Source organism: Elgaria multicarinata, chromosome 7 (genome assembly GCF_023053635.1).
Source record: "Elgaria multicarinata webbii isolate HBS135686 ecotype San Diego chromosome 7, rElgMul1.1.pri, whole genome shotgun sequence".
NCBI lineage: Eukaryota > Metazoa > Chordata > Lepidosauria > Squamata > Anguidae > Elgaria > Elgaria multicarinata.
In genome coordinates, this window is record NC_086177.1 from 81,103,137 (window position 1) to 81,129,252 (window position 26,116).

Here is a 26,116-nt window from a genome sequence, read left to right on the forward strand (position 1 = left end):
TCTCATGGAGTAGGAGAGTTTCTTTGTCTTCCACTGTGATGATATTCACTTCTCCACGACACTCCTCTCTTAAGCCCAGGAGACATTTTCAAACGCATACACGGATCTTGTCCATCTCAGTCCATGGCGTCTCTTTCTCAGAATCATTAGATCTGATACAAGAATGAGGCACTCCATAATTATAACCTGAAACATGAGCTACTCTCTGTACAATGGGGGCTTCCGCATCCCCTTAGAGAGGGCTGATATCATTTGATGAACTGATAGCTGGAATGCCCAGTTTGTATTCTGTCCATGTGGAAGAGGCGTTCAAAGAGTCTTTTCTGGGTCTTTTGTACTCAGAATCATGGCTCAACACTGCAGCTAAATCATCTTTATCTTCATTCACAGAGCAACTGGATAATGCACACAGTCCAGGTTCAAGGTCTTTCTGTTCATCTCTTCCCTCTGAGAGGGAATCAAAATGGAGTTGTCTCCGAGGGCCAGATCTAGTCACCGAAGGCCGAAGGTAAACAGCACCTGCCTGAAAATGTGGCTGGGTTTTCCCTGCAGCTTCCTCTTCTGCCTGCAACATTTTGATTATTTGAATGAGCTGGAAGAGGCGCTGGCGGTCCTTCATGTTATGTACCCCCAGTTTAGTGTAATCTTTCATGTAGACCTTGGCGAGTTCATCAATCTTCTGAAAGCCAAGGGCAGTAAAATGGGGATAATATTTCTCAAGTTCCGCCTCACAGAGGCATTCATATAGACATGAGGCCATCTTCTATTCAAGGTCTCCAGAATTTCAGTGTTGGCCATGATCACTTCCTCCTCCCGCTGGAGACTTTGTTATTCCTCTGTTGCTTCCTCTTGAACAGCAAGGGTGGCTATTAAGTTGTGCACATATATGCAGATGGGGTGGTGTCTTAGTGTGGCAAATAAAAGTGTTTGTGAATTTGCCCAGAGCAAAATTTGTGATTCTACAGTAGTCACATTTTGTTTATGTTTTTTTTAAGGTGGGGATAAACCAGAAATCTCCATCAGTACATTATTTATTTGATTTTTGATCCTAAACAATTCCATTCTATTTTTGTTTTTGCACAAAGCAAATATCAACTCTGCAGTTTGCTGATTTTCATTACCCTCCCTCAAACCATTCCCTACATAAATAGCACCAAAAAGTGACAGGCTTTCTTGAGTGAGGCCCTTTTGGTCTAAGCCAGGAGTCCCCAACCATTTTGGGGGATGGTGGGCATATTTTGAATTTTGAGAGAATGAGTGCTCACAAAAAATGGCTGTCCTGGGGCCTTCCCCATTTACAAAATGGCTGCCATGTTGGGTGTGGCCAGTCACAGAATACCCATTTCCCAGAAGGCAAAGTGGCAAGGCTAAAAGAAAAGTAACTTGCCCAAGAACAAGGCAGACTTGGGGTCAGTGTTCCAAAATCCAAAAACACTCTTTTGAAACCACACTTTTCTGTTCCAACAACCATTTCACAGAAGGCAAATTGATGCAGTTTAGAGACATGTAACATGGCCATGAAACTGACTACAAAGTAGAAGTGGAGTTTGAGGCCTGGATGCCAAATTACATCTAGCATCTGAGCCACAGATGCCAAATTACATCTGGGGTATGTCTCCGCCTTTTGTTTCTTTGCAGCTTTTGCAGAAAGACCCTGGGTGGGTGCGCAATTGCAGCCGGGTTGTATAATTGATGCCGCACCACCGTGCACCCACCTTGGGGCTTTCTGGGCATTTAGACAGTCCCTGGGAGGGGGAGACAGAAAGGCAAAGGAGAGAGAAAGAGCAAAGCTAGAGGGAAAGAAAGCAAGGCTAGGGGTGGGGAAGGGAGTGAAATAGCAAGGAAAGGGTTTGTGGGGACAGAAATAGCAAGGCTAGAGCCTGGGATTGGGTGGAGAGAGCAAAGGGGAAAAGTCTGTGTGAGTAGAAAACAGGGTGGGGCAAAAAATCACGTCCTTCCTTCTTTGCCTGCCACCAACAGCTGATATGCAGCAAGTTCAGGAACAGTTCAATGAGGTGCATGGAACTGAAGCACCATAGAATTGTGTTTCAGTGTAAAACCCAATAAAAAGGCTTCATACTTGTGGAGCACACCGTTGCGGTTTTACTTACAACCCCGGGGGGGGGGGGGATCGGGATCACTAAAAATATCCCACAAAAAAACATTTAAAAACAACTTGGGTATCCCTTCAGGCAGAACCATGGACAAATTGTTTTGCCACACATTGATTAAAGTTTCACAGCATTATACTGAGGTCCAGATAAAGTCAAGCTGTTGCGTGCCTGGTCTTTCCTAGTCAAGACAACAGCTGGATGTTTTCAGCTAGCATGTGGACAGCGAGCTTTGGAAGGACTGGCCACTCCAGATAATCTCTGTTCTCACTCCAGGAAGCACAGTGTGCACTTGACCCACTTGACCCCCTAGAGTGCTAGTGAAGATCATGAGAGGCCTATGTGGGCTCAAGTCCTCTACAGGTCAGGAATGCAGAGAAATCAAAAGCAGTGGAGGCTAGTGGCCCTGATCTCAGTGAGCTGTGAACCCACTCTGGGACATTTGGGTGATAGGTTCAGCATTTTGGAGAGCTCCTTTAGAGTTCTGGCTGGTTCTGACTGAATCAAGATGGATTCACAGCCCCACCGAAATTGGAGCCACCTATACTTTTCTGGCTAAAAGCATCAGAGTAGCATTTATTGTCCCTGCAGTTAGAGCTATTAGGAAATACCACAAGGATCTGGGGGACAACAGTTATGGACAATCAACAAACTTATAATCAAAAGGAAAGTTGGTATGAAGAATTTCACATTCATGCTGCATGTTTTGCAGTGCAACATTGCAAATCTGTGCAACATTCAGCTGAGTAGGATCCTGGGTGGTAATGTTGTTCCTTGGATTCAAAGAAGAAATTAGGCTGCCGTTGCACTCTTGACTTAGAAGGCGGTGGTGTGCTGCGGAGCTGACACTTTGGCATTCTTTATGAAGTCATCAGGTTTGATTTACATGAAGTGATGATAAGATGACTCCGAAATCACTGCGATAGAAAAACGAGATTTTAGAATGCAGGGAAAGAAGAAAATATGCCACATGGGATCATTCAAAGTATGCAGAATCATAGTGTGGGATCCAAACATTATAAAAATAATCTGCATGAAAATACATGTTTGAATATGTATGTTAACACATTTCCCCCACAAAATACACATTTATAAGCATATTTTTACCTCAAAGTACGCATTTCTAAATTAATTTAATCTTAAAAAAATGCCTTTTAAAATCCTTTCTGGTATGTTATTTGAGATGAAAATTTGGAGGACATGAAATCTGAAAGATAATTACTTTCTGATCTGCATATTAGTTTGGGAGAGGCAGATCACTTCACTTCACAATGGAATTTGCAAAAATTGAATTCCACTCACATTCTCTGCCCCACAAAAACAAACAACACCCCCCCACCAACAAAATAAAAACAAATCACCACTCAGTCTAAAAACAACCTCACAATGGAACTGCTCTGAATAGACATTGTTTGCATTCTGAAGTATTTGTGTTCAAGACAGATCATATGCCTTTACCCTCTTCTACCACACACACACACACACACACGGCATCCCTACATTAAGCGGGGGGCGGGGGACACACACCCTTACTAGGCTTTTTTCCCTTGAGACTTTTCGTGTTCATCCTGAGCTCCTTTAGACCGCAACCAATGGCGACTACGTGATCTCTCCGCGGAGGAGAGGTGTCTTGGTTTCTATAACACCAAAGATGTTTCAAGTGGACATCTAAAGATGTAAAAGTGTGACTGTGACAAACAATTTTAGACATGAGTTTCATTACAAGTACACTTGTTATGGAGTCAGGGTTGCTGCAGCTCCTTAAACATCTCTACAAGAAGGGAAATCATGTTGTTTACCCAGGACTGTTGTGCTTCCTGGTTCTTTGGCATGATTGATATGGGCTACATTTCACAGGAGGAAAGGGATGACAAGGCAGAAGATCCTGCTGTTTCCAAGGGCTCCTTTAAATGGCAGACACATTTGAATCAAGGGTGCGCCTCCCTCCATCCCTGGCATCTATGTAAGGGAGCGGGGAGTCTTGTTTTTGTCTGCTATAAGTCTGCAACCCTCAGCACACTTACTTGGGAGTAAGCCTCATTGAACACAATGCGACTTACTTCTGAGCAGACACATGGGGAACTACTAATTCAAACTAAGAGAAAGAAGAAAAATAATTAAAAAGAATCACATTACATTTAAACCTAACACAACTATAATCTAGCATAATGAAGGGTCTTGTACTTGTGCTACATCCCTGCAGCACACTTACTTGGGAGTAAATCCCATTGAACTTAAAGGGGTGCTCTTAGTGGGTTGGGGGATCAGATCTGTCTCCCTTTGTTGCAGGGAGGCATTTTACCCTCTTCTCTCTCTGATATCAGGGAAAGTCCTTCCTTGGCAAGTTCATAACGCGATGACAGCTTTACACAATGCCAATTTCATGTCATTAAGGGTTTATTCCAGATTATCTCTGATCTTTTAAAAAACGAAATAAGGGGGGAAACCATGAGAGACTTCCTGTTCAGTGACAATGTCATGAAATCAATCCAAAAACTTCTGTAAGTGGCCAGTCACAAGTGTGCTATAAATCTCTCATTTAGAGGATCCCTTTGTCAAGTGAACCGCCCAGAGAGCTTTGGCTATTGGGCGGTATAAAAATGTAATAAATAAATAAATAAATAAATACACTCAGAAGCAAACCTGCCCTTAGCCAACACCATGTCTGAAATGGCTTTTATCTTACAAAGGGACATGAAATGAAAAACATAGAACTATTTCTAGGAGTAGGATCATTCCTCTTTGGTCTCTTCTAAGGTTCATAGCCTACAAATAGTAACTGCAGTGGTGTTATCATTTTGCCAGCTGTCCATCTCCTAGCATAAAGCAGCTCTTTGCATTGCAAATATAGGCTGACACAGGAGGAAGAAAAATAGGAAAGTATATAATAGGATGCATCTCATCCAGGGTTCTAGGAAACACGGAAATAATTAATTGCACTATTTTTGCAAAATGGTTTCAGTAAAGGGAAATAAGTTGGAGACTGCATGTGCTGTAGAAAGAAAGAAAAATCCAGAACTTTATTTCATTTTTCAGATAAATTAGTTTTATAAACCGACTAGAAAATATGGACTTGCTATTGCACCGCCTACAATCAGTTTAGCTGGGATGCCATTTCAGTAGATGGGGAGGAAGTACTATTAGTTTGTTCTTCTCAAATACATTGCTATGCCCCTAGAGCTGGGCAAAATGCCTACTGTGCCAACAATGCTACTGTTTCCACTTTGCACAGCAACCTAGAAAGGCCAGGGAGAGAAACAGGTGGGAGAGAAATAGATCAAGGTAATATCTTTCTGACTACTCAGGAGCCTTCATAGCCAGCTACTAATGGCCATGTTAGCATGATAAATTTGCCCTTAGTTGATCCTGATGGTTTGCCCTTAATTTGACTCTAGTTGCCCTTATTTGGGTTCACACTGAGTCAACTAGAAAGCAAGATCACCTCTTAGTTGACCTGTGTGGACGATCATCCATGCAAATAGCAAAGTGACCTTGCTGATATTAGAGAAACCCTGTGTGAATGGCCCAAGAAGTGTTTAGCATGAGGGCAAGGGGGAGTCCACATGCTCACATTTCAAAACAAACATTTATTTTTTAATGTATGCTTACCTAATAACCAGACATTAATTTCATCTTAATGAATTAGAAAAGTATAAGAAGTGAAATTGTCCCGAAAGCTTTCTACAGGCACAGTGAAATTAGGTGGTGTTTCACACTGCAGGTCTTCAAGCAGGCTGCAAGATGTTAAGTGTGTTATCAGACCAACCAAATGGCTCCTCCTCCTTGTGTACCACAACTGATAACACAGAAGAAGAACAGACTGTTATGCAGTTGTGCTGAGTTTCTTGGGAACACACATTGCTGCTCTTATGTAAATCTGGGGGTTTGGAGACATCCCACCTTCACAAGGCCTGTATCAGAACAGCTGTTTGTCATGGACATTAAAGAAAGGTAAGATAAGCAGCAATACACTGGCTGCAATCACACATAGCCATGGTTTATGTCATTCATGGTTTGTGGTTTTAGCTGTGTATTGTCTTGCAGATGATCAAACAAGCCACAGATTGCTTTCCCCATTTCTGATTTGTTTCTCTTCTGCTCATTTTGACAAATTTCTGAGTAGTTTCATTTTTAGGCAACTCTTCAGGGATCCCTCTGTTTCTGGGTGGACAGCAACACAAAGAAGCAAGGGATAGCCAAGGTACTAAGTTCAAACATCACAACAAGCCATGGTTTTTAAAAAGCTAAACTTTGTAAGCCAATGACAAACCATGGATTTATTTCTGGTTTATAGCTGGTTAACAAACCATGGTTTGTTTACAGGGATAGGTTCCGACACAACATCTCAAGATCAACAAAACACCTCATGTTTAACATTATGGGTGATGCAAGCCACTGTGTGGCTTGCTTCACTAGCACCTGTTGTTACTTCTTGGGTAACTTCATTCCTCATTGTCCCTGGACACATCCCACAAGGCCTCCTCTCAGAATGGTAGGTTCTGATATTAATTTGATGGGATTGGGGTTAAACTCTACATGCGCAAATTCCAGTAACTTAAATGAAGGATGCCACCCCACCCTAAGAAATTATGGGCACAAACCTTGCAATGCAGTTGTGAAGGAGTCAGAATTGTGCAAGGTTAGAACAACCTCCTCCCCTCAAATTTTCGTGCACACACTAGCAGAAGTAAATAAACATGCTGCTTGGAGGGTATTGCTGATAAGTGGAGCAAAAGTCAGATAAATAATAATATAAATTGTCAATTGGGGTGGTGGAGGTTGCAAGACATTTATCTAGGTTAAACCTAGGGAGCATACCTCACCACATGTTGGACTTCACATGTTGAAGCCTTGCTAGAAACTTGCATTTCTTTTTGCATCAACACCATAAATATCCAATTCCACCACTAGCTAGGAAGTGAAAGGAAATAATATGTCAGCAAGGCTTCTTAAAATTAGATTATTAATTAGGAACACTGTAACCTAATGTAAGTAGGATGTTGTGTTTCTTAAAATGTCATTGTGTTCTGTGATTAAGCAGTTGCTAGGTGATTAAGGCTGGTCCAAAGCTGAATATTTGAAGTACAGGCAGTACACTACACCAAGATATGCAAATTGGATGCTCCAACCTGCTTGCAAAAACATGCTACCTGTACTTGCCAAGTTGTTACATATATTCTACAACCATTTCCTACACGTTTGCAAGTCTCTTTTAGCAGGATGGTACCACATGTGAGGAATCCACCACTGCCTCCACCACCTCTTTTGAGGTCCTGGCATTGCTACCTTTCCCCCCTCCCAGTGTTTCTTTTATTCTCCAGTGTTTTAATGGGAGATCAGTTGCTGCTGGTTTTATTGTCTGCTTCATATGGTTTAATAAAGATTCATGCTTCTATTGTTGTAGGGTGTTGTTGTTTTAAAAAAGATCAAATGTTTTATTGAGTCTGTGTTATTATGATAATTTTGTTAAGCCACTTTGGCTATGGTTTTATAGTAGAAAAAGCATATAATGAAAAAGGGGAACATAGAGCAAAGCCAGCTGGGATCTGGGGATGTTGGGTCTGACTCTTACCCATATACTCAGCTACAGCTCAACTGTATGGCTACATTTCTATAGAGTTTCAGCATTTGTTCAGAATTCTCTCTCTCTCTCTCTCTCTCTCTCAAATTAATATCCTAGCGTTTAGAGAGAACACGTTTCTGACTCACAGTTGTCATGGCTTAGTGCTGTCTCATGCTAAGACTTTTAACTTCTCATCCCTTAATTAATGGCACTTTGCCCGTATTGAAGCTTGCAAAGCAAAAGGCAAACCACAAAAATGAACTAATGTAGCTTTTAGTTCAGGCAGCACCTGCATGATATTACCAAGAAGAAACAGATGAGTTCTATAGACTAATTCTAGTTTTTTTAAAAAAACCATCCACATTCAACATGAGCCATCAGGCTTTTGGGTTGAAACGACATCTGTTCTGGGCAAAATCCGAATTACAGAAATTTTGAAAGCACGTACATAGCAATGAAGGGGATTTCAGTCTCCTTCTGCTAGCAGAGCGATTCTGCACAGTAGGCGGTCTATTCTACAGTTTATTGCTGTTTTTGATAAATAAAGCCATGCTTCTTTTAAAAGCACTGTACTTATGTTTAATTAAAGTATCATCAACAACCAGAACAACAAATCCTTTTGGGTTTTCCTTTCCCTTCATTTTGTCCTCAGCAAAACACAAAATGGGGTGGGGGGAATGAAAAACAGCATTTGGCTTAGGGGAGGAAAAGTGCTGGTAAATAAATAGCAACACTGTTAATCTTTTGGTTAACAAAGGGCCATAAAAGCCCCTCAGCTTATTTTTTGGCTGGGGAGGCCAATCATTTGGGAGAGTAGGCATTTGTACATGTAAAATAAAATTAAAATTAAAATGGTGGGTTGCCCCTGAGGGCTGAAGCAGAGGATATGTTATATGTGTTATTGCATTTTGCATGTCCGTTCTTGCTGTTGTTGTTGATAAGAAGTACCAATGAAGAAGACTTATCAGGTTCGTAGCTGTGGTGCAGGGGTGGATGGGTGGGTTAGCACTTCTGTACCCCCAAGATTCATTCTCAATGAAAATTGCCCTGGGTAGTACACGCCTATTGGCAGCAGGGGCAGTTTTCATTCTGGGGACAGGGATAGCAGCTTTAGGACAGTTTTAACCGCCCAGGGAGCTGTGAAACGCCCAGGGAGCTTCAGCTATTGGGCAGTATAAAAACGCAATAAATAATAATAACAACAACAACAACAACAACAACAACAATTGGATCAAGGAATAGGTGCTTGGTGCAGTACCAGTCCTGTTCAGCAGCACCCCCTCCCAGTGGTTGCTATTTTTTCAATCTCTCAATAAAAACAATAACCCATTGAACTTATAATTGACTTTGGTTCCAGGACTACATCTTTTTTGTGTGGCTCAGCGCCTGTGCTTTTTACAGGTGTGTGACTCTCAGGAGATGTGGAAGCCTACAGCCTCCTGTACTGTTAAAATGATTACTAATTTATTACTGTTGGCAAATGGGAAAACTTTGCTCCAGAAAAACATAACACTACTTGCAAAATAAATGAAGAGCAAAGTGTGAAGCCCAGTCCTCCGATACAAAAAAGAGAAGCATATCAGTATTAAGCATTCGTAGTCCCAATGAATAAACTCTCAACAATCTGAAAGGAAAGGGGGACGACAATGACGATGACGACTGAATAATATAAACCCAAGTGCTGCTGAGTAGGTCAGGAAATGTGTACTTGATCTAGTATGGTCAAAGGATTCTGAGTCATATCCATATTCTTGGTGTGAACCCATGACCAGCTTCTGGCTCAACTGTACACAATGCTACTCCTTCCTGCCCTCTTGACCCAATAAACTCAGCAGTGCAATCAAAAGAATTGCAGAGAATGTTTGATAGCAATCTTGCTGTATGTTTTATAATTGCACGTGTGTGAGGGTGTAGTGTTTATATTTTTGCGTCTGGTATTTCATTGGCTAAGTAATGATGTTCTTGCTTTTCTTTTTCTTTTCAAGAAAAGACCCATACATTAGGCTGGCTCAGAATAATTAGTTGAGCTCTCTTCACACTCATAAGGACAACATAAGAATAGCCATGCTGGATCAAACAAAGGGTCCATCTAGTCCAGCATTCTGTTCACACAGTGGCCAACCATGGGAAACCCACAAGCAGAACATGAGTGCAACAGCACCCTCCCACCCATGATCCCCAGGAACTGATGTGCATAGGCATGCTGCCTTTGATGCTGCAGGTAGCACATAGCCACCAGGACTAGTAGCCATTGATACTCTTCTCCAGGAATTTGTCTAATCCCCTTTTAAAGCCATCCAAACTGGTGGCTATTACTAGTTTTGGATGAGTGGGCCTTTAAAAGTTAAACCCCTTAAATGACAAAACAAAAAGAAGCTATCAAAAATACTCATGGTGACTTCACTGGCTGCATTCGGATGTAGCATGTGAACAAGCCTTGGGCGTATGTGCTTCCCCCTCTGCTTTTCTGTGGCATGGTTTCAGGGAGAAGTTGAGAAGAATCTGATCCCATTTACAACTAATCACAGTTTGTTGTTTACTCTAAACTGGAGAAAATGGTAATTAGTTTTAAAGATTTGTTTAAACAAGCCAACTTCAAACCATGGTTTACAAACTTGGCTTGTCTGGGGAAACCATAGTTAAAACTAATTAGAGTTTCCAATTCAGAGGAAATAAACTCTGTTTAGTTGAAAAATGAAGCAGATATTTCTGATATTGCAGCCATGCCCATGGTAGAGGAGGAGAGGTGAGGGAAATAAAGCTCATGAGAGACTCATAAACTCTAAACCAAGGCTGCACACTCTCTGTGTGTGTTCTTTCCCAGCAGAATCCCTGGGAATGCAGCTACATGGCCACTTCTGGTTGCAGCATGGCTGTAGTTGGAGAGGGGTGGGGCCTCTGGCGGATTTCAGAGGGCCAAATGTGTTCCCTCAACACACCAATGTTGACCACCTTTATTTAGTGTTATTTCTGAACTAGGCATTGTAGGGTTGTGTGGGCTGCCTTTCATTTCAGTGGAAGGAGCATCCCCACACATGGGCCTCTCTGTTCAGAAGAACATGCTTGTTAAATTGCTTTCTTTAATGAAAATAATGGAGCCCTTTTGTGCAGGGGACTTCTCTTTGCACATCAGTAGCTGTTGGCCTGCAGCAAACCACCAGGTTAATGATGGTTTGTTTAAAGCTTTGTGCCACTTTTTAAATGTAAGAGGCTGTGTGCCACACTGGCCCTGTATAATTGCATCCTTGAATGCTTTGAAGTATATAATAAAGAGGATTGCACCACACAGTTAATTACCAGAAGAGGCAGGCTTATTGCATATGGCTTCCAATAAAGTGTAGTCCATGTTTAACCCTTTATTTTAGCCCTGTAAAAATAAGCCTGGAGCCCAAGTCCTGGAGGGAAACGACTCACCCAGTAACATTTTTACCACTCTGCCTTCAGTGCCTTGTAGAAATAAGAACTGTTCCAGACACTCTTAGGTGTAAGACTTAAGATAGCAACCTCTATCCAGCCTGAAACTCTGGAGAGCTGCTCAACAATACTGGGCTAGGTGGATCCATGGGCTGTCTCAGTATAAGGCAGCTTCCGATATTCCTATTTAGCTCCGTCTTCCACTTCCACTTGCCTCCTCTAGCTCTACAGATGTTGGTCTTCACAGCACTATAATTACACCTTCCCATTGATGGGCTTACCAGGGAGTAGCAGCACTCTAATAGAAAAGGAGCAAAGTGGCCATTCAGCTACAATCAGGCTGGGTGACTGCTGTTTTCTCTCCCACAATGCAATGCCTTCCATCCTTCGGCTACTTAGCTCTGATGTCATTAGAGTGCTGCCACTGCCAGGTAAACCAGGGTTCAAGTGGCAATGAGTGCTGGCAGCAGTGCCAAGCAGGTGTATCTGCGTGTGCGTGTATATGTGTGCTCAGTGGGCCTATCGCTGAAACTATGCCGAGAGCCTCCTTGCCTCCTCAAGTGTGGCGCCAGCCCATCTGAAGTGAACTTCTAAGCTATTGAGTGAAGTTCTGCTCACTTCTTGGCAGGATTATCTGTTTATTTCTTTATTTAGAAATGGTCTAAAATCACTAGATGCTGTACAAAAATGAAAGAGGATCATGTAATGCCTGCATGCTTACAGCCCTCTAAAATTAAAACAAGACATGGTAGGGAGGAAAAGAAAAGTGTAGGAGGCATCATTTGGGAATTGATGTGCCCTAAGGAGGTGCTGAAAATGCTAAAGGCTCAGGATGGTGCCATACCCCGCCTAGCTGCAAGGGGTGGGGCATTGCGATGGTGAGGGGAACAGCAGGATACTGTACTCACCCCCATTGGTGGAGGCATAGTGGTGCCACAGGCTGGGGGAGGAGTCTTCAGGGGTTGTATCCATCCATTGACACCTACCCTCAGACTCTTCAGATTGCATCTCTCTCCCTCCCTGGATGCAGTGTGGGCTCTGTTGGTTGTTCTATTGGAGCCGAGTAGGAATGTTTGATTCTTAGTTGAATTGGCTGACTGGGAGTCTTTTTTCCTACTTCACACTGTAAGTGGTGTAGGAGTGTCTTAGGTTAATCTGTTGGTTGATTTAATGGTTAGGTCAATTTGGTCACAAGTTAACTAGGCTGGGGAGTGGGCATGATGAGGGAATTCAGGGATGGTGTGCATTCCATAGCACTGTGATGGAAACAGGTAATCCCTGAAGGCCTCCTGCTGAGAGTTTTATGGCCCCAGTGGGGGGATAAGTGTTACCTGTGAGGCCCACTCACCTCACCCACCTGGTGTTTCACAGCCTGGGAGGGGGTGACATGGGAAGGCCTCCCCTACCCAAAAGGGGCAGTCCTGTCGGTGATCGGCTGATGCCACTCAATAAGATTGGAATGTTTTCGCCCAATAACTGCCCAGCTAGTTGCTGGCTGACTTTAGCTGCCCACCCAGTTAGTATTTTGCAGATCTAATTTGAATAAACGTGGCCCATACTTACATGTCTTGTCTCTTTATTTCCACTCATACACTCACAATTACATATTAACAGCTTCTCAAGTTCTTACACGCACATAACACTGAGGACAATTTTACCTGGCATCTGATAAATCTGGTGAAATAGTCATTATATAAACACACATACATTTCCCTAACTGTTTGGCAAGTGTTGTGTAGAACAAGTAGATACATGCATGGTAAGTTGTCAATTGGGTAATGGTTGCCGAAATTCACCTCCTGCAGTATCTTGCCAAGAGATGAGGCTCATTATTGCCACACCCTTTCCCCCCAAATTGTACGATAAGATTCTCCTCAGGATTTGACCAGAAGGATAGATAACCAGCCTACTAAGTTACATGTATACTTCGCGATATTATCTAGATAGACATCATTACCTGGTTATCATCACTATCATTTTGCGTACCAGGACTATTTATTTATTAATTGATCTAATAGACTTCTATTCTGCCGTTTAGGGCATTCACCGTCCCAAGGTGGCATACGGTACTAATTAAGGTTAAAGCTGCAGGAGTTATGAAGCAGGTCATTCCAACTAAAGAGGGCAGGGCTCCTGCAGGTTTAACTGTTGTGATGAAGAGGGAATTTCACCAGGTGCAGTATGCATACGAATGACACCTGCTGAAATTCCCTTTTCTACACAACTGTTAAAGATACAGGAGCCATGTCACCCTTTCATTTGGTCACCCTAACTAACAAACTGTATAATAAAATTACAAGCCATTAAAACAAGAAACCAAAAATAACATTGAGGTTGTAATCCCAAACATGCTTACCTAGGAGTTAGGCCCCATTGAACTCAGTGGGGCTTTCTTCCAAGCAGACATAGCCAGTTGTTTAGAAAACTTGTTTTCAAACTGTTTAGGGCTTTAATAGCTATTTACAGCACTATTTCAACATGCACTTATTTCCCTTTAAAAAAAACTTGAGGTATTCAAGGAATTGTTCTGCCCCAAGGAAACACTTTGTTTAGAAACAGCTTGCTCCACATGTCAGCTATTTCCTGTATCTCCATTTTCTCCTGATTTCCCTGCTCATGCCTCTTACATATAAACAGGATTTGTAACAGTTGATTTTATCTTGACAGCAGCTTATAATAGACATTATTATCTCCTGGTTGTGGCTGAGCTTACAGAGAGAACATAGCCAGAACGAGGAGCCATAACTCATAAATTTCAGCAGAGTGGTAGGAGATTCAGGGCAGGCTAAAGGAAATACTTCTTCACACATTGCATAGTTAACTTGCGGAATTTGCTTTTGATAGTTGCCAGTGTGCTTTAAAATGGGATTGAGCAAATGCATGGAAGATAAGGCTGTCAAAAGCTAGTAGCCCAATCCAAGGTGCTGGTTTTAACCTATAAAGCCTTATGCGGCTCAGGACTGCTGTACCTGGTGGAGCACCTCACCCAATTTGAACGTACCTGGACACTACAATCAACATCTGAGGCTGTCCTCTGAGTGCCACCTCCAAGGCTCAGAAGTTGGCAATAAGGAAGTGATGATAACCAGATAGTGATACACAACCAAGATACAAGACTTTTCTACCTGAGGCATTCCATAGTCATGATTGTTTACAGGTTCTTTAGATGCCATGATGAACACACACACACACACACACACACACACACACACGATTTCACTTCTGTATCTAACAGTACCAGATCTACACCAAGTAGGATATGACACTTTGAAAACTGTTTGAAAACGATATGTAGTGTGTCCTGGACCTCAACAGTTGTCACTACTGTTATAAACCGTTTTACAGCAGTAGTGGAGATCCTGCCTAGCACTTTCAGCTAGAGCGGGAAAATTAATTGTGAAAGGGAAAGAAAATGTGCTTTTCTCCTGTGCGTTTGCACTATTCTGCTATACCAGTGTGCCACCTAGAGGTTATGAAGCAGAAAAACAGAAAAAGAAAATCTCCTTGCATAGTGCTCGATCCTGCGACAAAAATGAAAGTAGATACAGTGGATTAGCAGTCGATTAACAGCCATGTGTAGAAAAGCTCACAGTGTGTGGTGTAATGGATAGAACATTAGATGTAGAGTAGACCAAGCATGGAAAATCCCTGCCTAGCAATAAGCCTTCTTTACAATGCAGTCCTGTGCATGTCTACTCAAAAGTAAGTACCATTGAATTCAAAAGGGCTTACTCCCAGGAAAGTGGCTATAGGATTTCAGACTAAATTGACATGAAGAAGGCACTGCCTCCTAGGCCTGCCTCGGGGGTGCTCGGAAGTGCCAGCGCGGTACCTTTTCTGCCCATCCAGCCAGCCTGAGGCACGCCACTTCTGGCTCCAGCGGAGGCTCCCTGCCTGCCAAGCAGACTTGCCAAGCAGGTCCCCATGGGCGGCTGGCTGGGGCTCCGCCCCATCAGGCAGAGGCCACTCCTCCTCCGCCCCAAAGGAGCTGCACTGCAGCAGGCGCTGGGTGGGCCAAAGGACCCTTAAAGATCAGTACTGCGCCCCTCTGAGGTCTGTGCCCTAGGCGGCTGCCTAGTTGGCCTAATGGTAGCGCCGGCCCTGATCCCACCTTTTATTCCTCCAAGGAACCCAAGGCAGCATACATAATCCTCCTCTTCTCCATTTTATCCTCACAACAACAACCTGTGAGGTAGGATGGGCTAAGAGTCTGCGACTGGTCCAAAGTCACCCAGTGAACTTCCATGGCCAAGTGGGGACTAGAACCCAGATCTCCCCACTTGCAGTCTAACTCAATAGCCACTACACCACACTGCCCCACTGATGTCAGTGGGGCAGTGAATCTGCTCTGGTTTTCAGTCAGAACTCCAAAGTGGGATGGCTCCTTCAGAGTTCTGACTGGTTCTGACGGTAACCCAGAGTGGATGCACCGCCCCACTGAAATCAGTGCCACCAGCCTCCACTGAGTTTGACATCACTGAGTTTATTTTTACTGTATGGAAAGGAAGAGCAGCAGGAGGTATTCAACAGTTAATCCCCTCTTTCATATGTATGTGTGCCTATGTAACCATGGGATGTAGACCAGACCATTTCTGTTTACCTTCCTATTGATTTCCTGACTTTTGTGTGTGTGAAAAGGAACAAACAGCCACAGGCCTATTTCCTACTTCTCTTCCCCAAACCTGCTCCCTGCTCCGGATATACCTGTGTGGCATAATTAAAACGAAAACTGAAAAGCACTTTGGTAAGGTGGGAAAGCGTTTATGCATCCTCTGTCCTGCTTGTTCTTTCATTGGATCCAGTATGGTGTAGCCGTCAGAGTGTTGGACTGGGAGTCAGGAGATCTGGGTTCTAGTCCCCGCTCAGCCATGGAAGTCCAGAACGTGACTGTGGGCCAGTCACAGACTCTCAGCCCAACCTGCCTCACAAGGTTGTTGCTGTGAGGATAAAATGGAGAGGAGGAAGAGGATTATGTATGCTACCTTGGGTTCCTTGGAGTAAAAAAGTGGGATATACATGCAATAAATAAAATAAATAAATTGGATGTAAGAATCGCATTACAGAGCAAAATGTCACAGACTGGACAGGTTGGGTAGATGTACCAGCAGGCCAATAAGATGAAGGTGAATTTAGATGATAACAAAACAACCCCTCCAATCAACTTGAACACATCATTTTAAGTCATTATTTATCAATTTCCAGATGGGAATCATATAAGAGCCCAGAAAAAGAAACAGAATTTATCTGGCCTCATTATGTCAAGAACTGTTACCACCCTTGCTCTCCGGCAACACTGTTGTCTGATGCTATCTTTTTCATCTCACTCTAAGAACTTGCTCCAAATAACATATTCAGTCCCTTTATTTCAGCAAAACCAGTATTTTTAGCAGCAGAACCTGAGCACAAGCTTTCTGTTATCCTTTAAAGGTATCTATAAATAATGTATATATATTTGCATTATCCACAGTATAGTCCCTCAAACACAAACATGCCACATCTGTCCAAATTTCAAGACAGAGTATCACCACATGAGGAAAAATTGTGTTTGCTTACCGTCTCTTCTCAGCCTGCATATTTATCCCTCATTACTTTTTTGAAAGAGGATGTAAACAATGTGCACATGGCCCATTCAGTGGGCCGTTTTGATCACACCACTTCTGCACACAGCAGGAGATAGTGGAAACTTCCGTCTTTAAAAATAAGTCGTATTTTTTGGGGTGTTTTTTTGTCACACGAAGAAAGCTAGATGGCGTGGGGGATGCACAGGAGGCAGACAACATCTTGAGAGGGACCCACAAAAATCCGTGAGTGACCAGTAACGAGTGTGCAATAAAACACTCATCTGATGGAGCTCATAGACAAAAAAATTCAGTGCTGAACAGTTTCCATCCTGTCATGGGGCAATGCCTGGTAAATGATCATGTGTGTGTAACTTGCTTTCCAAAACAATAAAACATCTTTATAGAGTGCTGCATAGAAATAACAACAACATAATACATTTATTACAGCATAAGCTTTTGTGGTCCATACTCTACTTCATCAGATGCATGAAGTATTTTCCTAAATTGGCAGGTATTTATACATATGGATGTAGAGAGGGGAAATTTATCCAATGAGGGCAGAGGGAAATGCAATGCAAAAAATACATCTTGTAATCCTTCAGTTAAAATATACATGTATATAAAATAATTCCAGTGAAATGAACTGAGTAATTTGCAGCACACAAGAGGGTGGGATGAATGGGGATATGCAAGGTGCACACAGGCTTCTGATTCCTAGTAAAGTTCCACATGCATTGGCATGGGTGGGCTGTGTGTGTGTGTGTGTGTGTGTGTGTGTGTTTTCAAGAGCTATACACTGATGCATCTCCATCCACACAGGGATAGATCATGCCCTAATCTTTAAACCTAATATCTCATCTGGATACTCTTCACCTACCTGAACTTTAAGCAATTTATCATTAGTAGAGCAACACATCCTCAAGCACCAGAAAGTCGAATGGTAACAGAGAGAGATCAGCAGGTTACAGAGAGTCAATTTAAAGTCTTCTCTGACAGCTGATAATGGCTTCCACTGAGAGAACATGGATCCTGTCTGGAAGCAGAAGCTAATATAAATCAATCAGTGTCTGCAAGATGCAGTTCAGTTTGTTTATCTGTTTCAGTCACAGGTCATCTGTCACACAAGAAAACCAAAGAAACTTAGCAGTTTCTGCTAAGGGTGTAGCAAATTCCAGATTCACGATTCCATTCCTTTGCATTGAAAATTCACAAATGCATCCAGATTTACTATTTTGTTTTCTCCTAAGCAGTATTTCACACAGAGCTCCACCAAATGAGCATTTTATTGCACGCTCATTACTAGGCACTCATGGATTTTTGCGGGCCCCTCTCACGACATTGTCTGCCTCCCACCCCTCCTTACCTTCTTTGTGCCACAAAAAACCACCCCAGCAAACCTGACTTATTTTTTAAAGATAGAAGTTGCTGCTATCTCCTGCTGTGTGCAAGAGAAGTTGCAGGATCAAAATGACCCACTGAATGGGCCATGTGCACTTTGTTTACTTCCTCTTTCAAAAGAGGAAGTAATGCAGGACAAATACACAGGTGGAGAAACTACGGTAAGCAAACATGATTTCCCCCTGTGTGATGACACTCATAGACAGAGCCCTTTTATAGCTGTTGGGGGACAGGAGAGTTTCATAAGCAGTCTGGCAGCTTGTTTTCATGAGCCATTCCAGAAGCTCCTGCTATGGAAAACTGAAAAGACACCACAAATGCACAGGAGGTGATACCTGGTTCGCATGTCATCAACAACTGTTGAAAATGCAGCGGGAGCAAGGGTGTGTGCTGGTACCCATGTGCCCGCCTGCTTCCACTGCAATAAAAAACCCATTGATGTTCCCATCTGCTCCCACTGTGATAAACAACCCAGGGATGCTCATGTCTACTCTCACTGTAATAAACAACCCAGCTCCTGCTCTCACTGTGAGATACAACCCAGGGATGGCACATGATGTCTGAAACCAGAACTCTTGGTTGGTAAGGAATGAACATGAGTTCAAACTCTGGGTTGTTCATCCCATAACAACCTAGAGTTTAGGGGTTCAAAGGTCACAAAAGTTTATTTATCATAGCAGAAGCAGGCAGGTGCACGGGAACCAGCAAGCATGCATGCTTACTCCTGCTCATCTTAGAAACAACCTATAGTTTGTTAATGGCATGCTAAGCCAAATAGTTGCTGTCAGGATAGGACGTATCTGTATGTAAAGTCCAAATAGTATTTGGCCGCAGAATTAATATCAACCTGGCACCATGGCATTCCTCCATGAACTAAATTCTTAAAACTAAAAAATGGCCAAAAAGAAGAAAAGAAAAAAGAAAGAAAGAAAGAAAGAAAGAAGAGGAGCTCATTACCTTTATTCATGATGCGCCGGGGGCGGGAAGCCTCAGGAATAATAATCATGTCCTATATTGAGGGGGACTGGGCATACCTAATTTAAGGCCATACTTTGAAGCATTTCAAATCAAACAAATGCTGCATATTATTTCTAATGATGCCAATAAAACTTGGAAGTACCTCTGAAGAAGAAAGAGGAATTAAGGAACATTAATTCCCATAAAATAGGGGAAATTAATGTACAGTAGCTTTACCTCTGGGTAATCCTTTCTTGACTGCTGTATTGGAGGCATGAGGAAAAAGTGGAGGCTGAAATTAACACCGTATCCCTCACCCCGATGCATTTCTTGAATTGAACCATCCCCCCTTTTTAAATGCTGATAAATTTACACAGTTTTGAGACTGAGAGACACAGGGCATGTGCACAGTGAAAGATCTGTTCAATGACCTAGAACCAAAAAGCAGACCTCAATTAAAAGAATGACTACAGGAAATTAAAACCAATTCATTCCAATCGGCCCAAATTACACATTTTTCCTCGATTCTTGCATTGAAAGCACAGGTGGTATGACCTCTAACTGAGTTTGACTTACTACCGACAGAAATTAATCCAACTCAAAATATCTGGTCTAAAAATATACAAAATGCTTATGGGAATATCAGTGGGAGACACTAATGGAACAAGGCAGGTATGGGGAAAAGATTTAAGTATCACCACTGAAGATAGTCAGTGGAATTCATTGTGGGCTCTCTCCCCATACAAATCAATTTCCTCTAAGCCGATGGAAAATGCAATTAAAACAACATATAGGTAACATCTCACAGCAGTAAAAATCAGCTATATTTCCAAGGGGAGCAGCCCTGAATGCAGGAATGAGTGCACTCAGGGAGGGACCTTTAAACAAAATGCAAAGTCATAGAGAGATTCTGGGTCGAGGTATTTCATTTGGCAAGAAAAGTTACAGATTAGGACATATGTAAAAGAGTGGAACTGGGACTATTGTCCCCCTTTCTTGGGGACAACAAGCATCTACTACAAAAGGATTTACTAACATTATTCTGGACTGCAAGGATAGAAATCATGTCAGTCTGGAAATTTACAAGCAGACCATCAATTGAAAGCTGGGAAAGGAGACTTTGGGATGTTGCCTTACTATAAAAAATAACCAAAGAACTAAGGGCAGTGAAAAGTGGTGGCTCAGAAATCAGTGGGGTGGTGAACACGTACTGAGTTTCAGTCCAAACCAGCCAGAATTCTAAAGGAACTATCCAGGATTCTGAACCCATTTTGGAGATAGGGTTGTATCATTCCTTTAGATGTCCAACTGGTTCTAGCTGAAACCCAGAATCGGTTTATCACCCCACTGAAATCGGAGCCACTGGCCTCCACTGGCTAAGGGTCAAGAACAGTAATGCAATTTACAATGACTTTTACACATGCTGGCAACCCTGGATTTCATTAGCCAAACTGATCAATGTGGGGGGTTGAAACCTCAAAAACAACATATAACTATCAGGCAAGACTTAATTAATATTCTGTAGTGAAATCTCAAAGAATCATAGAATTATAGAATAGTAGACTTAGAAGGGGTCTATAAGGCCATCGAGTCCAACCCCCCGCTCAGTGCAGGAATCCACCCTAAAGCATACCTGACAGATGGTGTCCAGATCTGTAGATCTTCAAGAGGACATTTAGCCCTACAGTTTTATATATCTATATTGCTATATGATGACACTGAACTCTACTTCTCCATTTCACCCGATTCCAAGGAATCTGTTTTGGTGCTAAACTGGTGTCTGTTGGTAGTAATGGACTGGATGAGGGCAAATGAATTGAAGCTTAATCAGACAAGACAGAAGTGCTCCATCTGTTTCTGGGCACAATTTAAAGTGCTGGTTATGACCTATAAAGCCTATATGGCTCAGGTCCAGGTTATCTGAAAGACTGTATTCTCCCATATGAGCCTACCTATGCTCCGAGGTCTTCAGTGGAGGCCTTTCTTTCGGTCCCACCATCATCACAGGCACGCCGGGTGGGAACGTGGAACAGGGCCTTCTCAGTGGCTGCTCCAAGGCTCTGGAACTCCCATCCCAGGGAGGCTAGATGTTTTCGGAGGCAGGCGAAAACTTTTGTCTTCAGCCAGGCCTTTGGGAATACTCTGGACCTGTGTTAATGATTGGATTTTTTATTGCTATTTGCCATTTAATTTTGTAAAAATGTTTTAATATTACAGTTGGTTTAATTCTATTTTAACTTTAGTATATTTCTATTTATTTATTTTAATTGAATATGTTTTAATTTTGTAAAGCCACTTTGAGTCCCAGTATTGGGGAAAAGGTGGGATATTATAATAATAATAATAATAATAATAAGAAGAAGAAGAAGAAGAAGAAGAAGAAGAAGAAGAAGAAGAAGAAGAAGAAGAAGTTGGTCATTGTTGCTAGGTAATTTCATGATTGGTGTCAGTCATGTTTTGATGTTGTATTGTTTGTTGATGAAATAATAATAATAATAATAATAATAATCATCATCATCATCATCATCTAAGTTGATCTGGAGTATATTAAACATATAATGGTATGGATTGTCCTCTAAGGAAGTTTCCCATTATCCTTTCTGTTGGAAAAGCAAGTTTCTTGTAATGTGTTAATTAATGCATAAAACATGCATGGATGGAGTTCTAGTGATCCAGTCCCACTAGAAGATCCATCTTACATAACAGGAAAAATAATGGAGTTTAAATTAGTTTTACAGCTGCTGTTTAACATGCTGTTTAACTTTGTGATTTATCAAAGGAAAAGCAGGAAGTATTTAATATATAACACTTCCTTCTAAACAAGGATTTGCCTGAAGGAAGATTTCTTGTCTGGCACAGGAACTGTTTGAATTTTGACTTTGAATATTAATACATAAATATTGGCACGTTTTACCGCTTTATAAATCCCATCTATCTAGAAAACCTCAGTTCCTTCTCTATTCTATGTTTCAAAGCAAGTTAGCCTGTGTCTTTCTAACATCCATTTTCGTTGAACAGGATTGTGTTGAGTACTTTTATGAAGCCATGTTAAACGGAGTAATTAAGCTGAGATCAGAGGAGTACAATGAGCTGAAACAATACCAGAACTACAACATAATTTAAAAGGCCTAACTGTACAATTCTATGCATGTTTGAACAGAAACAAAAACAAAAACCCAGTATTTCCTAGCCAGCGTGGTGTCTGGGAAAAGCTGAGCTGTAAGACCCCTTTTACTATCTACAGTATACATGCATAGGATTGTGCCCTAAGAAAATAAAAAAGGCCTTTGCCTGGTATTGGAATGGTATTAAGGTAGGCACCAGGTGGGCATCTCTGGGGAGGACATTCCAAAACTAGTGGGCCACTACTGAGAAGACCTCTTCACTTGTTGCCACCTGACATGCCTTAATTTAGGATTAGCTAGGGACCCCCTGTGTGTGTTTTAGGGAGAATGATTAGATAATAAAGATGATGATAATGATGATGATGATCATGGGGGATTGAAGTTGCCTTCCTATGTAACATGGAGCATTTGTCTGCGGCATCAGGAACTCCCTTACCTCCGGAGATGTTATTTATTTGTTGAGATGCCATTTCAGTATTGGGAAAGATGTTATTTTCCCCAACAGCACGTGTATCAGTTGGAAATATGGGGAATGTGCCTGCAAATACATTAGAGGCATTCATCGGATATGGATACTGTCTGTGCCATCATTAATGAGTATCATAACTTCCTATTCCGAAATGCCCATGCCATTGTGTGATGATCTTTGCCTTTGTTTCAAAGGATAAATGTCCCTTCAATGTATCCTTCAACACTGGAGTGCTCACACAGCCCTTTTAAAATAGCAACAATAACATTGGCAAATGCCTTGACATTTGGGGTTGGCAATCTCTAAGATAGTTCTGCTGTATCATTTTCCATGGTTCCATCCCCATCATGCTCTTATCCTAGGCTTGCTCTTCTGAACGACTTGCCAGGCTGTTAAACTGTCAGCCCCTTTTTCTCACAAAAGAAAGGTTAGACTCTTCCTCAGCCTTTTTATAACCCTCCTCACCAAATACATTTCACGAGGCTAATGCAGTTTCTGTGCAGAAACAGCCCAAGCAATACGGCTCCCACTCTTGGGTCCTGACACTTGTGTCAGGTCCCACTTTTCACTCCGCTCAACTTCATTTTCTCAAACATCCTCATCACTATCTTTATTTTGTGTGTATTTTTAAAATTAGTAAACATGATCTCTTTCCCCCTTCCTGCATGAAATTTTGCTGATGACCCCACTCCTTATATCAGGGGCGTTGAACCTCTTTCAGCCCCAAGGCCAAATCCCATGTTGGGGAAGTTCTCAAAGGCCACATTCCAGGGGTGGGTGGAGTCAATGGCAAAAGAGGAAGGGACAAAATACCAGAGATATCAAGATATTTGAGCTGAAAGCTCTTACTGCCATTAACTAAGCCTTAGCAGGGCATCTCAACCTTTTAGAATGGGGGAAAACAGCACAAAAGCTGGGAAACCACCAGACCATAGATGGTCAGGGGAAGTGGGTGGGACCATCTGGGTAACCCCAGAGGGCTGGTTTTGGCCCCTAGGTCTGAAGTTCAGCACCCCTGCCTTACTCAAGAGACGTGTGAATGTATGAGGACACAGGTGGCAGCCATGCTTCCTGCAGGCATTGTATGTACGTATAAGGTGTGCTGCATAGAGTTTTTAAATAGGATGCTAACTGACCAAAGGAAAATGGCTGGTCTAGTCATGCCTTTAACATGACAACAACTTCATGTGTAGAATCAGCTAGTGATCCTTTTCATGTTATAGAGAATAAGAATGATAATCTGCTAATGCCTGTAGATCAAACTGCTATTAAAGCCAAAATAGCAGGAACTAGGGACATGTCCACACCTGGGGAGGGGAGGGGGAGGATCTTGCGATATGCTGATCACAAGATCCCCCCACCCCAGTCCACATGGGCTGCGTGACATCCCGGGCATCATGCCCGTCGCAGCAGCCACTCATGCTCCAGCGAAAATAAAAGGTAAAAATAAAAAAAGCCCCACCCCTGCTCTGCTTCCCACCCGGATGGGCATGGAGTGCCTGAAGAGCTCCATGCCTCATGCCCAGTTCCCGACTCCTCGCATTTACTCGCGAGGAGCTGGGACAAAACTGGGACAGCCGGCCATATCTCCCGCATTCTCGGGACGAACCCGAGAACACTGGAAAAATCAGGCTAAAAGCCATCCCGGTTATTCCAGGGAAATGGAAGGATAATCTTTCCTTGCCCTCAGGATCCCCTATGTGTCATGTGGATGCACAGGGATGATCCCCGGGATAAAGCATGGTCTAGATATGCCTTAGGAAACAAGTTGTCACCTAGTTGACTTTGCCTTGTGGCACTTCTGGGAATATACTTAAAGTGGTGATATGTTGATGAATAGACTTTCAGTAAGGTTGCTTTCTTTTTCTCTCTTCTTTTTTATATACAGATCTCTAAATTTAGGTCTGAATGCATGGCACTCTCTTTCCCCAACGCTTGTTACAACACTGCATACCAACTATTCTCCTGGAGTATCCATACAGAGAAAGCACCAATCAACTTGAAGTTGCAGTGGAAATGCCACAGAGATGCCGCCCTATGCAGCACATACCACTCAACAGTCCGGAAGCATGCTCCTAGGAGTACACAACAACACCTTGCCCATCAGAACCCCAATGTTAGGTGGTTCCCATGGAGAACCCAGAGGCTTTCGAAGAGAAGGGTTCAAGTCCCACCTTGGTGCGATGGATTCCACACAGATATTACTAGGAACAATGCACACATTTGTACTGTTGTTGGTGCGAGGGAGGAACACTTTTTTGAAAGGAAGGGGGGTGAGGCCTGCATAAATAAGGAAAAATGAATACTTTGGCAGAAAATTCATACGAGGCAGAAGTCTGAAGCTTTCTGGTAGCTCCAGGGGAAAGGGCAATTCAATGGGAAGTATGGAAAGAAGAGCAGGGTTCTTCTTTTGTTCCTCCTGAGTTTTGCTCTTTCCCACCTCCATTCTTCTTCTTCTTTTACCTTCTGCCCTGGTGGTATATTTTCAATGTAATGGTTATGCAAGCACTGTTTATTGTCAGTGCGGTGGTAAATGGTAAATCTGCTACACCATCATAACATTTTGTTCCATTAATTCATAGCAATCCTCACTGCACTCCAGAAAATGTAACTCGAGAATAATATTTTAGAGTGAGTCACACTATATTTTCCAATTCTACAGCTTCCATCAGCTGCCAGAGAATAATTGCTTCCTCACTAAAGCCACCTTTTAAAAACAAAAAAATAGGTAGTGAAAAGAAAGGTGTTCAGAAGGAATTACCAAGATCAGGAGGCTTGAAATTAGCTCCCCCCACCCCATAATCCTCTTACCTTTTATGTTCTCAGTCAGTGTGCAGCAGCAATTTCATATTCATGCAACAGGAACAGAAATGCTCCAAATGCCCACAGGACAGATGAGCAAGCATCCAAGTTGGTGTATACATAAGAGAGAATGAAGGAATAGTCTGGGAGAAACAAAATGAAAGAAAATCAGAGGAAGAACTTCAGTCACTTAATTTCCAGAATGCTGCAGTTTAGTTTCTATATTTGAAGAATGTATTATGTATGCATTTTACAGCAGAGATCATGGGCCTGTTCAGACACAACACTAAACCATGGTGATTTCCAGTCTTGTTTTGCTGACAAACCATGGTTTGTGTAAATCATAGCTTGCTGCATTGAGACAAAACAGAGAACTATGGTTTGCCACAAACCAGGAATGGAAACTTCTAATCTCTGTGCTTTATCCCTTTAGAAGAGGCAACTATCTCTGCAGATTTCACCCAATTCTGTTTTTTTTTAAAAAAAACCCCAGTTATCAGCAGTTCCCTTTGTTGTTTTCCACTAATAGTCAATGGGAAGTATGAACATTTGGGTTTCCAAATCGTGATTCAGATTTGGATCTGAGTTGAAGCTGCCAAATCGATTTGAGCTGAATTGGGCTGTTTTATGAGTCACCAAATCAGGGTCCTAACTGAATCTTGTGGTCAGTGCCCACCTATAGTGAAGATAGTGCAATGCTGATCATTCACCAAGAC

General features: G+C 42.3%; 1 long non-coding RNA gene across 1 annotated transcript; it reads left to right on the top strand.

The window, feature by feature from the left end:
- Window positions 1–394: 394 nt before the first annotated feature.
- LOC134401710 (uncharacterized) lies at window positions 395–25,157 on the top strand. The gene is made up of 3 exons (XR_010025673.1): window positions 395–508; window positions 5,833–6,062; window positions 24,487–25,157. It is a non-coding gene; the product is annotated as an uncharacterized LOC134401710 (long non-coding RNA).
- The last annotated feature ends 959 nt before the right edge of the window (window positions 25,158–26,116 follow it).